The 16,916-nt window shown below is 43.8% G+C and overlaps 1 long non-coding RNA gene across 1 annotated transcript in view; it reads left to right on the forward strand.

Moving 5' to 3' along the window:
- Positions 1–4,911: 4,911 nt before the first annotated feature.
- Positions 4,912–16,916, forward strand: part of LOC142292288 (uncharacterized) — a 48,823-nt gene continuing 36,818 nt past the window's right edge. Inside the window, exon 1 of the long non-coding RNA XR_012750594.1 lies at positions 4,912–4,933. This is a non-coding gene — a long non-coding RNA (uncharacterized LOC142292288). The remainder of the gene's footprint in view (positions 4,934–16,916) is intronic.

A 16,916-nucleotide genomic window follows, 5' to 3' on the forward strand; every position in this document is an offset into this window, starting at 1 on the left:
TCAGACCCTGAAACGAGGTCCAGAATCCACTGGACTGAGTTAATTGACTGATTGCAGTCTGAACTTTAGGTTCTGACTGAAGATAACAGCCCACCGAGGGGGATAGAAAGCCACCGCACAGGCAGAGATATCCCACGGGCCAGCGTCTGCGGGCAAACGGGCTCTCCTGACATACACACAGTCGGGGAGCGGATTCCCGTTGCTGAAGCGCAGGCAGTCTACACATACACTACACGGTGCAGGAGAAAGGCCAAGACCACCGAACCGGGTGGGGGACCAGACACAGCCGGCTGCGGGCACCGACCACCATCAACTTTGTTTACCAGAGACTTGTGTGTGTCAATAACAGTAAGTACAACAGTGCCATCCGGCCGCGCACCGCCCTGCACCACCCAGTTCTCCCCAACGGGTCCCGGGGCCACCACCCCTGGCCACGGAGGGGTTAACACCTTGCTGCATCACCATCTGCCCCGGGTGCCCATTAACCGCAGTGGTGGTGTCCATCTTCACCACAACCCGTGAGTGGCGTCACGAACTTAAACATGGCTCCGGCCGTACACTTACCTCCCACCCCCCTAAGTAGCGCCAGCACCCTTTCAGAGTGAAGTGACCCCGGGTCCGGAGGCGCTCGAGCCACCCACCAACGAGCCTGGATCTGAGCGGCTCGGCTGCAGCCGAGCGTGGGGTGGTACACTAAGATCATCATCCTATGATTAAGGACGCTTCTTTGCGCTGGAAACGCGTCAGCGCTTCTATGTCTTGGATTGACTTTTCACTTATGTGGAAATAAAGAAGAATTTTTAAAGATATTTTTGGATGTGCTGATCCTCTTTTTCCTCTTTTGTGTCCTCACCATAAAATTCAGCATCAGAAGTATGCAAAAGAACAGCTAAACAAGCCTGATGCATTTGGGAAACAAGTCCTGTGGACCGATAAAGTTAAAATAGAACTATTTGATCACAATGATCAGGTATGTGTGGAGAAAAGAGGGCACAGAATATCAGGAAAATAACATTTCGGTCAACCATTAAGCCTTGGGGTGGATCAGTCATGCTTTGGGGTTGTGCTGCACCCAATGGCACAGGGAAAATTTCTTGGATAGAGGGAAGAATGGATTCAATGAAATTTCAACAAATTCTTAATGTAAACATAATACCATCTATAAAAAGCTGAAGTTGAAAGGAGGATGGCTTCTACAAATGGGTAATGATCCTAAAGACACGTCAAAATCCACAAAAGGCGCAAGCTGAAGATTTTACAATGGCCCTCACAGTCCCCTGATCTGAACATCATTGTAAATCTGTGGCTAGACCTCTAAACAGCAGTGCATGCAAGACAACCCAGGAGTCTCACAGAACTGGAAGACTTTTTCAAGGAAGAATGGATGAAAATCGCTCAAAAAAAGAACTGAAAGTCTGTTACCTGGCAAGAAAAAGTGTTAACAAGCTGTGATACTTGCCAAAGGGGGTGCTACTAGGTACTAACCATGCAGGGTGCCCATACTTTTGCATTGGGCCCATTTTCCTTTATTGTTGATTTAAAAATTAAAAAATTGAAAATACATTTTTTTGTCTAAAATACAGTGGAAATGTGTCATCTTTAACTTTATGCATTTTAGAGATCAAATAATCTTCAACTTGCTTGAAGAAGTGGTTCATCCATTTTAATTTTTTTGCCACATCGATATAACCTTAAGAAACAATGTTTCCCTTAAATACCTTGCGTAGTCAATTTTGCTTGTGAGTGACGCTATTGCGGACCGCTTTTCCCCATCACATGACCCCCGGGCTCTGTGACCTCGGGGATCCGGTGATGTCACGTCAACTTCTTGTTCATGTGACATTAGCGCAGCTAGCCCTAGTCTCCGTGAGTGACTGGGCTGTGGGGAGACTTTCACCCTCGTCACCACCCATCATCCCTCCTGCTTGCGTGCTCTGCTGTGAAGGAGGAGGGAGCAGGGAGATACTGGGCTATGACACTGGGCTATGATGAGTGGTGAAACACTGCCCACAGCCCTGTCACTCATGGAGACTGCGGCCGGCCTCAGTTGACGTGACATCACAGGATCCCTGGGGTCACGGAGTCCTGGGGTCATGCGATGGGGGTGAGTGGACTACAATAGCGCTTCTTACAGGCACTATTGGCAACACAAGGTATTTGAGAGAAACATTGTTTATCAATATAATATCAATGTGGCCAATAATGAAAAGGGATGAACCACCCTATTAATTGTTTCCAATAACAGTAATTTTGACCCTGGGTACCCAAACCTTTACATGCCACTGTAGATGGATGGATGATAAATAGATGATAGATAGATAGATAGATAGATAGGTAATAGATAGATAGATAATAGATTGCTAACAGATAGGTATCTAGATAGAATTTACAACTGTCAACAAAATAAATGAATAATTATATGAAAACAAAATGGGGTTCCCCCATTTTTGATAACCAGCAATGGTAAAGCAGACAGCCAGGAGCTGATATTACAAGAAAGCCAGCTCAACTTAAAATGGCATGAATTACAAAATGTGCACTACACTAAAAATTCCAAACTGTACTATTTTAAAATTTGAGATTTTTGGCAAAAAATTGCAATTTCTTGAGCTACCCCACCACGTCATGGCAAATCTCTATGGGGCAGTCCTACTCTAAAATATTTTATATTTAAAATGTGCCATACGGCCTCACATATGAAAGAGTAGAACTGTTCATAGCAGCACTTACCTGGTGCTTTTCAATCCTGTACCCATGATTGAATAATGGATGTGGGCGGGACAGGTCCCAGCAAATGCTGCATGAAATAAATAGCCTGTGGACAGGGCTTGATGGCTGAATGTGAACAGCCACTAATTGCCAAAATCAAGACAGGTGGAAAAACAAACCAAACTGAGATGCACAGCAAGGTGGGGGTCAGCCACTGACCAATTCAATGAAGAAAAAAAAAGCCAGCTCAACTCAAAATGGCATGTATTACAAAAGATGTACTGCACTAAAAATTCCAAACTGTACTATTTTAAAACTTGAGATTTTTGGCATAAAATTGCAATTTATCAGGCTGGGATGCTTCATGGTTATTCTGCCCTTCACTGTTGAAAAATAGCAGCCCGCAGCCACCCCAGAAGTGATGCATGACATTATATGCACCAATTCTGCACTGGCAGTGCACCCAGCTCTTCCTGATTGCCCTGGAGCATTGGCAATTGGGGTAATTTTTTTTTGGGCTTGATGTCTTCTGTGTAGTGTCAGTTGGCATAAAGCCCAGGGGCTTGTAATGGAGAGGTATATATCAGACACCCCCATTACTAACCCAATAAATAAAAAGAAAAAAACACACACACACAAAAATATTTTATTTTAAACAACACTCCCCTAGTTCACCAATTGATTAAAAGAAAAACTGACATGTAGGTCCGAAGTAGTCCAGGGAATCTAACATAGCCCATAAATGGAAACCTGAAAAACATAAAAAGAACAAAATAAAAAAGTGACTGTCCGTTGTTCACCATTTTATTAGAAAGCAAAGTTCCCAGGTCCGGTGTACTCCAGTGGTTCCCACGACGTTCCTTGATTACGTAGATCAAAGCCTATGGAGGCTCAGAACAAGGCTGCATAGACTTGGAGCAGCAGCCACTCCCACCTCCTGCTTCGTTCAGTGAGACCTAGCGATTATGATGTTCGGTGACCCCAGTGACGTCAATATTCATCAGAATCGCCGGGTCACACAGAACACAGCATCACTCAGACAGTCTAACGAATACTGACGTTACTGACATTACCGCTAATCAGTATAGCCGGGTCTCGTCGAGCGCAGAAACTACACCCTTCAAAGATTTTATCAAGGGGTTTCAACTGAGGATTTTTAACCCACAGAGACTACATAGAATTTGACAACATTATTAGGTTGTCATATAGAAATATTACAATTTTTTCACAAAAATATTGTTTTAGCCCCAATTTTTTCACTTTTGCAAGAGGTAACATGAAAAACTCGAGCACTAACTTTGTTACCTACTATCTTCTGAGAGCGTCGATACCCCACAGGGAGTCAGAAAGTTCTATTTTTACATATGGCCGGGCTCGGAAGGGAAGGAGCGACATTTCAATATGGGAACACAACCTTGGCTGAAATAGATTGCAGGCGCCATGTCACATTTGCAGAGTTATTGACCAAAATAGAGAAACCCCCTCACAACTGACCCCATTTAGTAAACTGTGCCCCCTAAACAATTCATTTTTGGAATTTTGAAAAATGATACAGATAAAGTAGATATCTGGGAAATGTTATTTTTTTTTAACTAATTTGTGTGATATAACTATCTATTCTAAGGGCATAACAATTAAAAAGGTTGAAAATTGTTAAATTTCTATATTTTTTGAGAAATTTTTAATATTTTCATGAATAAACGCAAATCATATTGACAAATTTACCACTCACATGAAGGAGAATGTTTCACATAGGCTAATATTGGTCCGAGTGGAATGCGATTTTTTATCGCACTCCACTCGTACTGATTTTCATGCTTAGGCTTAAATCTGGCACTTTGGAAGCTTTTAGACTGGGTTTCAGTTCTCTAAGACCAACCGTTCTTGAGATCGTCGCCAAAATAACAGAACACACAAGCAAATGTTAATTTGCAGCCCACAAATTGGACCAATCTGCCTCAAATTTGCTAAAAATAGAAAACAAAGTGAGATGCCGCCCTGAGTTGTCTGCAGATGCCAGACGCTGATTATGTAGTATATGAATGCGTCATGGGGCACAGACTGGCTCTCTGCCCATGCAGTGCCCTAGTATAATAAGTCTATCTCATTGTCCAGTGTAATGACAGGCTATGATGTGTGATGTACAATGTAATAAGATGAAATGTTTCATAGACTTTACACTTGTCTGTTTTCCTATTACAGCCAGCAGATAGCAACATGCGATGTAAGTATTGACATTCTCAGTTATATACAGTATTAATTCATAGACCAGAATATTGTGAAAAATACATGCCATGTTTTTCCAAAAATAAGATACTGTCTTATACTCCCCCTCCCCCCCCAAAAAAAAGCACTAGGGCTTATTTTCAGGTAGGTCTTATTCTTGGAGAAACATGGTTGGGGGTAAGTTTAGCCCGCCAAAAACAGACCCTCCTTCCCAGGAGACTCATACTTAGAAGACGTCTAATCATCCTGCGATCTTTTGGCGAGTGCTCCCTTCAGGTATGCTCCACACTGCCTCCCCTGCTTCTGGCCGACACACTCACATGCATCAGATTGCACACACACAATCACACATCAGATTGCACACACACAATCACACATCAGATTGCACACACACAATCACACATCAGATTGCACACACAATCACACATCAGATTGCACACACAATCACACATCAGATTGCACACACAATCACACATCAGATCGATCACACAATCACACCTCAGAACGCTCACACAATCACACATCAGATTGCACACACAATCACACATCAGATTGCACACACAATCACACATTAGATTGCACACACACACTCACACATCAGATCGATCACACAATCACACCTCAGAACGCTCACACAATCACACATCAGATTGCACACACAATCACACATCAGATTGCACACACAATCACACATCAGATTGCACACACAATCACACATCAGATTGCACACACAATCACACATCAGATTGCACACACACACTCACACATCAGATCGATCACACAATCACACCTCAGAACGCTCACACAATCACACATCAGATCGCTCACACCATCACACATGAGATCGCACACACACCCAGCACATCCGGCAATACCGATTGCTTCCAGCCAACAGGGGAAGATGGGACGCAATGCAGTGGAACACATGGAGGATCCGGGGCGGGGGGAACGCATCGATGCGTTCCACCGCAGGTCCTATGCGTTCCACCACACTGCATCCCAGGATTCTCTGCCAGCCAGAAGAAATTGGTATCACTGGATGTGGTGAGTGTGTTTGTGTGATCTAATGTGCGATTCTGTGAGCAATCTGATGTTTGATTGTGTGTTTGTGTGCGATCTGATGTGTGTGTGAACTATCTGATGTGTGTGGGTGTGCGATCTGATCTGTGTGGGTGTGCGATCTGATGTGTATGGGTGTCCGATCTGATGTGTATGGGTGTGCGATCTGATGTGTATGGGTGTCTGATCTGATGTGTATGGGTGTCTGATCTGATGTGTATGGGTGTGCAATCTGATGTGTATGGGTGTGCAATCTGATGTGTATGGGTGTGTGATCTGATGTGTATGGGTGTGCAATCTGATGTGTATGGGTGTGCGATCTGATGTGTATGGGTATGTGATCACTGCAGGTGACCCACTCGTCTGGTGAGTATAATCGCGAGGTCTTCTGTCGTCTTTCGTCTCTCTTTTGGGAGTGTCTGCTTTCTATAATGAAGTGTCCTGCAGTATTCTTTAATTTTTTTAGCTGCATGGACACTTCATTATTGAACCACAACTAGGGCTTATTTTCAGGTAGCATAGAACTGCAAGAAAATAAACTGTATGGCTGAAATCCTATTTGATAAAACTTCCTTTCTTCTTTATGTATCCATTTTATAATAAAATATCAGGGAGTAGGAAAGCATGTTGACGCGTTTCGGGGTAAAGCCTTAAGGCCTTGTCACACACAGATAAATCTGCGGCAGATCTGTGGTTGCAGTGAAATTGTGGACAAATAGTGCCAGGTTTGTGGCTGTGTACAAATGGAACAATATGTCCATGATTTCACTGCAACCACAGATCTGCCAAAGATTATCTTTGTGTGTGACGGGGCCTTTAATCGTAACATATCCAAACTCTACGGCACAAACACTTGAAAACATTTACCTCTCCCCTCAATTGGGTCATATCCCACAATTCGCCAATCAGGAACAGGTGAAGAAAGACATAAGCTGAACAACAAGTGTATCAGAACTAATATATATATATATATATATATATGTATACATACAAATCTCTCGATAATTCAGACCAAGGGGAGATCTAGTGTTTACTCGCATGATCTATTAAGCTTCATTTTTGAGAAGAACCTGTGACGGGGTATGCGACAGAGTAGGCAGGGACACCAGGCCGATGAACAATCCGACAAATTTTATTGAGGCAGGGAGCATGAAACGTCCAATATCCAAATGGTTCTTTAGAGTCCACAATGAGTCCACACAAAGAAAACAGATCCGGGGGCGCTACTCAGCAATCCGACGCCAAGGAGAATACAACAACAGTCTTTATATGAGTTCCTTAAATCCGGCAATGTGACTGGGTCAACACAATCCCACATAGCAGCTGATCTTCAATGTCCCATAGTCCATACCCGGGCGCCAGGATCTGCCCTCAGCACAGATCCTCATCCTTCAGCCAGAAAAGCATCAACTAACTCAATGGCTGAGAATCTCCCACCTCCCCTTAGATCCACTCCCTGGATGGGAAGGGTTCACACCCATTTTTGAGTAGTGGCTATGTATGGAGAAGTCTCCAGAAGCTCATGGCTCCATTGTTTCCCACAGGCCTGTCTATTGGAGTCACCCCCAGCTGAGAAGAACAAAGACAGCCAAGCAACCTACATGACCCTATATGGCATAGAGTACATGCACACAGGCCGGGGGTTGGGGAGGGACACATAATCACAACCCCTTCACCCCTCAATTTGTGTATGGACTAGTGACCTCAACAGGTCGCATGTCAAGTACATGTAAACATGGCTGACATGACTCAGGGATCCTCCTGTCTGGACAATCCATCGGCATTTTATGTTGGCTCCATCTTCTTTAGTGTATGGTGTAGGTGTAGAGTTGAAGGGTCGGGCCCCAGTTTGTATCCTCCTTGACTTAAACTCTGATTCCTGCACCCACAAATCGGCATTGTAGATCTACCACATCATTGCCTAGGAGAATATCTGCAGGCAGGCCACTCATCACCCCAACCACACATTGCTTGACCCCAAAGCCAAAGTCCAGTTCTACACTTGCTTTTGGGATATTTATCCTTTGTCCTCCTGCCCATTCAATGGTAAACCCTGGTACTGGCTGTATTGCCTCTGGCCGAACCACTAGGGGATCAGCTATTGTGACAAATGCCCCAGAGTCACAAAAACCAAGAACTTTCTTTCCATCCAGTACAACCTCCTGTAAGTGCTTTCTTGGATGATAAGAAGAAGTCGGGGCTTTGGCTCGCACCGCATAAACACCTAGTGGTCGAACATGAGTGTCTGAGTCATTAGGCAAGTCAACTTGAAGGGGTGACACCTCTTCCCTCATTGTACTTGGCTGTAGATAGTTAACAGGTCGATTTGGTACAGGGTCATTCCTCAGGTGACCAGCCGGGCAAGTGTCTTGTAGATGGCCAGGCTGCTCACATCGATAACATCTGCGCTGCGTCTCACTCATTCCAGTTTGCATTCTAGAGAAGTAGGTAGGAGAACTTGGTGATTGATATGGATGTGCAGGTGCTGGAGGTGGTTGTCGATTTGGAGGATGACTCCACTGGATAGATGGGCATGTGGCCTGCAGATGCCCGGGATGCCCACAAATATAACATCTTCGCTCTTATACTTTCTTTCCTCGTCGCATTCCAGAGAATGTGGTAGGAGCAACTGGAGACACATTCACACGGGTATCCACATGAAGTGGTGACCTAGGAGGTCGAGGAAGATTGGGTACTGAAGGACAAGGAACCTCTGGTGTTGGGGTGCTGGTCATTTTTTCTCCCTCCACTAGGAGATTCTTTCACTGAGGCTTGATAGTGAGAACCTCATCAGCTAGAGAAGCAGCTTGTCCCACTGTCTCTGGTCTCCTCTCACGCACCCATTCCCGGATCTCAGTAGGGCACTTGGCATAGATCTGTTCTTTTAGGATGACCTGGAAGAAGGTCTCCCAAGTTAAGGCCCCCTCTCCCTCCAGCCAGCGATGGCATACTTGTTTGAGTCTGTGGGCATACATATTGAAAGACCCTTCCACATCACAGGCTAAAGTATGGAACTGAGCCCTTTATGTATTTGGGGTCATGGCATAATGTTCCAATATGGTTTCTTTAATAGTTGCATAATCGCAGTTCCACCGAGGGTCTATAGTTATTATTATTATTTATTTATAGAGCACAATTAGTTCCATGCTGCTGTACATGAGAAGGGGGTTACATACAAAATACATAAACAAGTTACAGTAGACAGACTAGTACAGAGGGAAGAGGGCCCTACCCTTGCGGGCTTACATTCTATAGGATTATGGGGAGGAGACAATAGGTGGGGTGTAGATTGGGCGGAAGCTCCACACGGTGGTCGGGCGGCAGCTCCGCACGGTGGTCGGGCGGCAGCTCCGCACGGTGGTCGGGCGGCAGCTCCGCACAGTGGTCGGGCGGCAGCTCCGCACGGTGGTCGGGCGGCAGTGAGTTCATTGTAGATTGTAGGCATTTCTGAACAGGTGGGTTTTCAGGTTCCGTGTGAAGTTTGCAAGGGTAGGGGATAGTCTGACGTGTTGAGGCAGTGAGTTCCAGGAGACTGGGGATGCTCGGGAGAAGTCTTGGAGTCGGTTGCGTGAGGAGCGAATGAGAGAGGAGGAGAGGAGATCTTGGGAGGACCGGAGGTGACGTGTTGGAGTGTAGTGTGACATTAGTTCGGAGATATACGGAGGAGAGAGATTATGCACAGCTTTGTAGGTCAGTGTTAGTAGTTTGAATTGGATACGGTGGAAGATTGGGAGCCAGTGGAGGGACATGCAGAGGGGAGAAGCGGGGTGGTATTGAGGAGAGAGGTGGATCAGTTGGGCAGCAGAGTTAAGGATGGACTGGAGAGGGGCGAGCGAGTTCTATAAGCTTCAGCAGCTCCACCCTCTAAGAGCCCAACCAGGTGTCTGACTCGCTCCCTTTCCAGGACTTACATTAATCGGCATTGATGCTCGAAGTCCTGGAAGAAGCCCTCATGTCGCCTACAGCCTCATTAAATGGTTTAAAGTCCTTGCAGGACACTCTGGGGAGTTTCCTCATGTGGGTGCTGTGGGTCCAGTCTGTCTGGAGGTTCTAGCTTCTTCCACAGCAAGTCTCCTCTCCAGCAATGTCCTCTCTTGAGCTCTGTGAATGGCATCCATCTTATATTCAATGGTGACCTTATCTCCAAGCAGTGCCATCTCCTCCTCCTACCAAAAAAACCACTGACTTTTTTGGGTATTTACCTCCAGCTCCCCTCTTTACTCCCCTTGCTGTGGAAATACTTCTTAAATGCCATCTTGCAGGCTAGCGTCTTCCAAAGCCTCAATTAGTTTCTCCTTGGAGAGTCCTTTGGTTTTTTTTTAATCAAATATTTTTTATTCTTCATTAAGTATGCAAAGCCAATGTCATTTTTCCAGCAGTTATAAACATAACTACAAACTTTCCCTCCCCAACATCCCCTTCCCCCTCAGCGTACACATTACCCGCATCTATACAAAAGATCTCTCTTTTGTACCTTTCAGTGACATACATTGGAATGTATAGAACCAAATATCCATGCTCAGAAACCGTCATCCCCCAGCCCTATTATTTATCCATACTGCAACCACGGATTCCACAACCTATTAGAGTGAAAGTTGTTTCCTTTTCCCATATTTGCTTCTCTCCATCCGAGCTATATAGTTAACATATACAATAAATTCCCCTCTAGTCGGTGGGTCCTCCTGCATCCAGTGTTTGGCAATTAATTTCCTTGCCGCATACCGCAATCTGGCTATTACTGTTTTAAAAATGTTGTCTACTCTGATTTCCTCCACATATCCTAGAAGACATACCAAGGGTTACATAGTTACATAGTTACTAAGGTTGAAAAAAGACCTAGGTCCATCTAGTTCAACCTTCCTCCACCAGTTCTACATTTGGTCACAAAGTCATTTATAACCAACAATGTTTTGTGTACTGAGGAAATCATCCAGCCCTTTTTTGAAAGCTGTTATAGTGTCTGCCATTACTTCCTCTTGTGGTAGGGCATTCCACAGTCTGACTGCTCTAACTGTAAAGAACCCTTTCCTATTTAGCTGCCGGAATCGCTTTTCTTCCACTCGCAGTGAATGCCCCCTGGTCCTTAGTATTGCCTTCGGAAGAAATAAGTCATGTGCCAGTCCTTTATATTGACCACACATGTATTTATACATATAAATGAGATCTCCTCTGAGACGTCTTTTTTCTAAGCTAAACATATCTAACTTTTTCAACCTGTCATCATATGGGAGGCCTTCCATTCCTTGTAGTAGTCTAGTTGCCCGCCTTTGAACTGACTCTAACTTCTGAATGTCCTTTTTAAAATGTGGAGCCCAAAACTGAATCCCATATTCCAGATGTGGCCTTACAAGTGATTTATAGAGGGGTAACAATACGTTGGGATCACGGGATCTAATCTCTCTTTTTATACACCCTAGAATCTTGTTTGCTTTTGCAGCTGCTGCCTGACATTGAGTGCTGCTGCTCAGCTTATTTGTAATGAGAATACCCAAGTCCTTCTGTTCTGTAGTCCCGAGGGTTGTCTGGGAAGTTCACATCTATAAGCCCCTTCTATTTTATTAAGCACAGCTATCCAGAAAGACGTCAACCTGGGGCACATCCACATCATATGGAAGATGCCGGCATCGTCTCCACTGCACCTAGGACATTCAGAATTATTCCTCAGTCCCATTTTACACATAACCAGCGGGAATCTATATGCTCTATGCACCACATAGAGATGGGACAATCTTGCCGGTTCACTCATTGATAATTTTGGTATGTATTCCAGGACACTTTCCCACACCTCATCAGTGATCCCGTCTATCTCTCCCTCCCATTTAGTTCTAGTTCTTACTGGGTGGTTAAGCAAATATGAATGCAATAGATTCCTATATATGGTTGATATGATTCCTCTTGTGGGCCCACCACTACACACATATTTCAGTATTAGATCTGCCTGAACCAGCAGTGATTGCTTAATCCCTTGAGCCGTTATTGCATGTGCCATCCATTTATAGTGGTACCATCCGGACGGAGATACCCCAAATTCATCTTGTAGTTGTGTAAACAGTTTCAAACGTCCCTGGTCTAGAATTTGCCACATATACCATATGCCTTTACGTGCCCATTCCTTAATTTTGCTTCTTTTATGTATCTCTGAAAAATTACCATTTTCCCAAACCGGAGTGTATTCGGTTATTGCCATAACCCCCCTCATCTGCTTGATCTTTCTCCAAATTCTGTTCATCAAATTAAGTGTAGGGCTTGTTTTCCTTAGTCTCCCAAATGATCCGTCCTACAACCCTAACACCAATGGTTGCCGATGTAAGACATGCCCCAGCAATCTAGAGGTTAGTTGGAGAGTCCTTTGTAGCCGACTCCTAATTCACGGGCCTTTGTTTGTAGGCTTCCCACAGTCCAATTCTTGTACTCTGAGGTTCTGGTTTCAGATGTTGATGGGCCGTTGTCCCCCATTCCTTCTGCTCTGATCCCTCCACTGCCAACCAGTTTGTGACGGGGTATGCGACATAGCAGGCAGGGACACCAGGCCGATGAACAATCAAACAAATTTTATTGAGGCAGGGAGCATAAATCATCCAATATCCAAATGGTTCTTTAGAGTCCACAATGAGTCCACACAAAGAAAACAGATTCGGGGGCGCCTCCCAGCAATCCGACGCCAAGGAAAATGCAACAACAGTCCTTTTATGAGTTCCTTAAATCCGGTAGTGTGACTGGGACAATACAATCCCACGTAGCAGCTGATCTTCAATGTCCCATAGTCCATACCCACCAGGATCTGCCCTCAGTACAGATCCTCGTCCTTCAGCCAGCAAAGCATCAACTAACTCAAAACTTGGGGCTAAATCTCCCACCGCCCCTTGGATCCACCCCCTGGATGGGAAGGGTTCACACCCACTTTTGAGTAGTGGCTATGTATGGAGAAGTCTCCAGAAGCTCATGGCTCCATTGTTTACCACAGGCCTGTCTATTGGAGTCACCCCCAGCTGAGAAGAACAAAGACAGCTAAGCAACCTACATGACCCTATATGGCATAGAGTACATGAATACAGGCCGGGGGTTGGGGAGGGACACATCGTCACAGAACCTTCCTCCAATTTCCTCCCCTATGCGTTTCTTTTATTTTAATTGCACTAAAAAACGCAGAAGTCTCCAGGCTACCTGCATGTTTTTCTACTAAATGTTTAGCCGCACCAGATGTATTAGTGAGTTTATTTTTTCTAATGTTAGCAATGTGTTCAGCTATTCTAATTTTAAGCCGTCTGATCGTGCATCCTACATATAGACGATTACAACAGGTACATAATTATATAGATGACATATGTATTTTCACAATTAATAAAACTTTTGATTTTGAATTCCCATGAATCGCCTTGTCCAAAGCATTGCGTTTTGTATGCAAATTGACATAAAGCACATTGATTTAATCCGCATTTATAAAAACCAGTTAGGTATACACAGATTTTATGCTGGTGTATTACAATATAAACTGGGAGACAAAAGGTCTCCCAAGGATTTAGCTCTTTTGGGAATAAAATTACCCCCTGGTTTGGTATTTTTGCTAAGATTTCATCCTGGTATACAACTGGTAGATATTTTGCCACTATATCTTTTATTTGATTGAACTGACTTGTTACAAAATGTATTTTATTGTCAGAATTTATCCCAGAAGAACCATATCTATTTTTACTTTTATTGCTGTTTTTTGGAACAATTGACTTCTAGAGATTTGGTTAATTTTTGTTTCTGCTCTAGTTAGTAATCTCTTACCATATCCTCTTTGTTGTAATCTGGATTGTATAGTACTGCATTGCTCGCCAAATAAATTGTCATTAGTGCAGATTCTTTTTGCACGCACCAATTCTCCAAATGGTATTGAAGCAATGGGTGACAACTGGCAGCCCCTAGGATGGTGTTTCCTGCCGATGGCTTCCTATATGTAGTTATATCACTCTTAGGCCTCTTTCACACGTCAGTATTTTGCATCATTGTTTCGTCAGTGTGTTATCAGTATATGGATGCCAAAACCAGGAGTGGCACTTACAGAGAAGAACTATAATTGAAATACTGACACCTGTTCTGTGTTTTGGACATTCCTGGTTTTGGCATCTAAATACTGATGAAACACTGATGCAAAATACTGACGTGTGAAAGAAGCCTTAGGCTGAGGCCACATGGGGATAAGTGCGTTTCCTCACATGACACTCAATTCACTCTCGCAGCTCAGCGGAACCGAGTGTCATGCGACTGTGGTCCGATCCTGCGATTAGATCACAGCTACGGAGAGGAGAGACAGTGCTGCAGAGAGGATGGAGGGGTTTATCTCCCTATTTCCTCCATTGCCGGCTGATGCAAGAATCGCATTGCACTCTGCTGTAATGCTGGTACAATGCGATGTTTCTCTCGCCCCCATAGACGTGAATGGGTGTTTGTGAAACAGGATCGCATGCAGCTGCAGCATGCTGCGATTGTTTTCTCGATTTGATTAGGGCTAAGAAAAAAAATCGCTCATGGGTGCTGCCCCATATAATAACATTTGTCGGAGTGGAATGCAATTTATCGCATTCCCCTCTCTCCATATTACTCGCCGTGTGTGCTAACAATACCTGTTAAAAGGATCACTCATCAAAAAAAGATCCAAAAAAGGAATCGAACAAAATGGTTGGGACTGAGTCCATTTTAAATTGAAAGTATTGCTATTAGTATAGCCAATAAACTCCAGTACGGTCTCCTAATCTGCATACCAGACAATGGAAATATCATCTATGATGTGACCACACCAGAGTATACAATCAAGAAATGGATTTTTGATAGAATAGATGTACCTCTCCTAAGTGGTGTAACTAGAGTTCAATGGGCCCCGGTACAAAGTTTGGACCTGTGCACCCCCTCGAGCTACAAGATAATTACTTTGACACTTGGCTCTCCCATACTCCGATATCCCGATGATATAATATCCAATATTATAATGCATCTCATAGCCCTCCATATATCATAATACACTCCCCATAGTTCTCCATACATTATAATACACTCCCCATAGTCCTCCATACATAATAATACACTCCTCATAGTTCTCCATACATTATAATATACTCCTCATAGTTCTCCATACATTATAATATACTCCTCATAGTTCTCCATACATAATAATACACTCCCCATAGTTCTACATACATTATAATACACTCCCCATAGTCCTCCGTACATAATAATACACTCCTCATAGTTCTCCATACATTATAATATACTCCTCATAGTTCTCCATACATTATAATATACTCCCCATAGCCCTCCATACATTACAATGCACTGCTCATAGTCCTCCATATATTATAATACACTCCCCATAGTCCTCTATACATTATAATACACTCCCCATAGTCCTCCATACATAATAATACACCCCCCATAGTTCTACATACATTATAATACACTCCCCATAGTCCTCCATACATAATAATACACTCCCCATAGTTCTCCATACATTATCATATACTCCTCATAATTCTCCATACATTATAATACACTGCCTATAGTCCTCCATAGATTTTAACACGCTCCCCATAGCCCTCCATACATTACAATGCACTGCTCATAGTCCTCCATATATTATAATACACTGCCCATAATTCTCCATATTTTATAATACACTCCCAATAGTTCTCCATACATTATAATACACTCCCCATAGTTCTCCATACATTATAATATACTCCTCATAGTTCTCCATACATTATAATACACTGCCCATAGTCCTCCATACATTATAACACGCTCCCCATAGCCCTCTATACATTACAATGCACTGCTCATAGTCCTCCATATATTATAATACACTCCCCATAGTTCTCCATCTATTATAATACACTCCTCATAGTCCTCCATATATTATAATACACTGCTCATAGTTCTCCATACATTATAATACACTCCCCATAGTCCTCCATACATGATAATACACTCCCCATAGTCCTGCATACATTATAATACACTCCTCATAGTTCTCCATACATTATAATACACTCCCCATAGTTCTCCATAAATTATAATACACTACTCATAGTTCTCCACACATTATAATACGCTCCCCATAGTCCTCCATACATTACAATGCACTGCTCATAGTCCTCCATATATTATAATACACTCCCCAAAGTTCTCCATATATTATAATACACTTCCCATAGTTTTCCATACATTATAATACACTCCCCATACATTATAATACACTCCGCATAGCTCTCCATATATTATAATACTCTCCCCATAATCCTCCATACATTATAATACACTCCCCATAGTCCTCCATACATTATAATACACTCCCCATATAGTATTACGTACCTTCATGTAGTATACAGCTCCCATATTGTTTAATGGACCCCCATAGCCCTCTGGTCACCGTGATTAAATACATATACTCACTTCTCCTTGTTCCCCTGCTGTCCAGTCTCCTCAGTGTGTCCAACGTTTTGCCGCTCTGCACAGCGCACAGTGGTGATGTCATCACACTCCGCTGAGCTGTCAGAGGCAGAGCGAAGACAGACACAGTGGAAGAATGATGACAGAGGGAGCGCGCCGCTCCGTCTCTCATCATTACTTTCAATTGTATCGGCATCTGTGATGTCAATACAATTGAAAGTGTGATCCTCGGCGGCGGGTCCGTTGGCGGGCCCGATGAAAGCGCTAGCACCGGGCCTTCCAGAGTCACAGGCTCCACAGTGGTCCCGTGGCCTGCAGCCATTGTCGATTCGCTACTGGCTAAGGTCCTCGGGCCCCCTGAACCCCCGGGCCCAGTTGCAATGGTGACCCCTGCGACCGCGATTGTTCCGCCCCTGCCTCTCCTCCCGCCAAATCACAAATAAAATTGCCAGCGATTGTAAAAATTTGGAGCCCATTGGGGCTCCAAGAATCTA

Source organism: Anomaloglossus baeobatrachus, chromosome 1, assembly GCF_048569485.1.
Source record: "Anomaloglossus baeobatrachus isolate aAnoBae1 chromosome 1, aAnoBae1.hap1, whole genome shotgun sequence".
NCBI lineage: Eukaryota > Metazoa > Chordata > Amphibia > Anura > Aromobatidae > Anomaloglossus > Anomaloglossus baeobatrachus.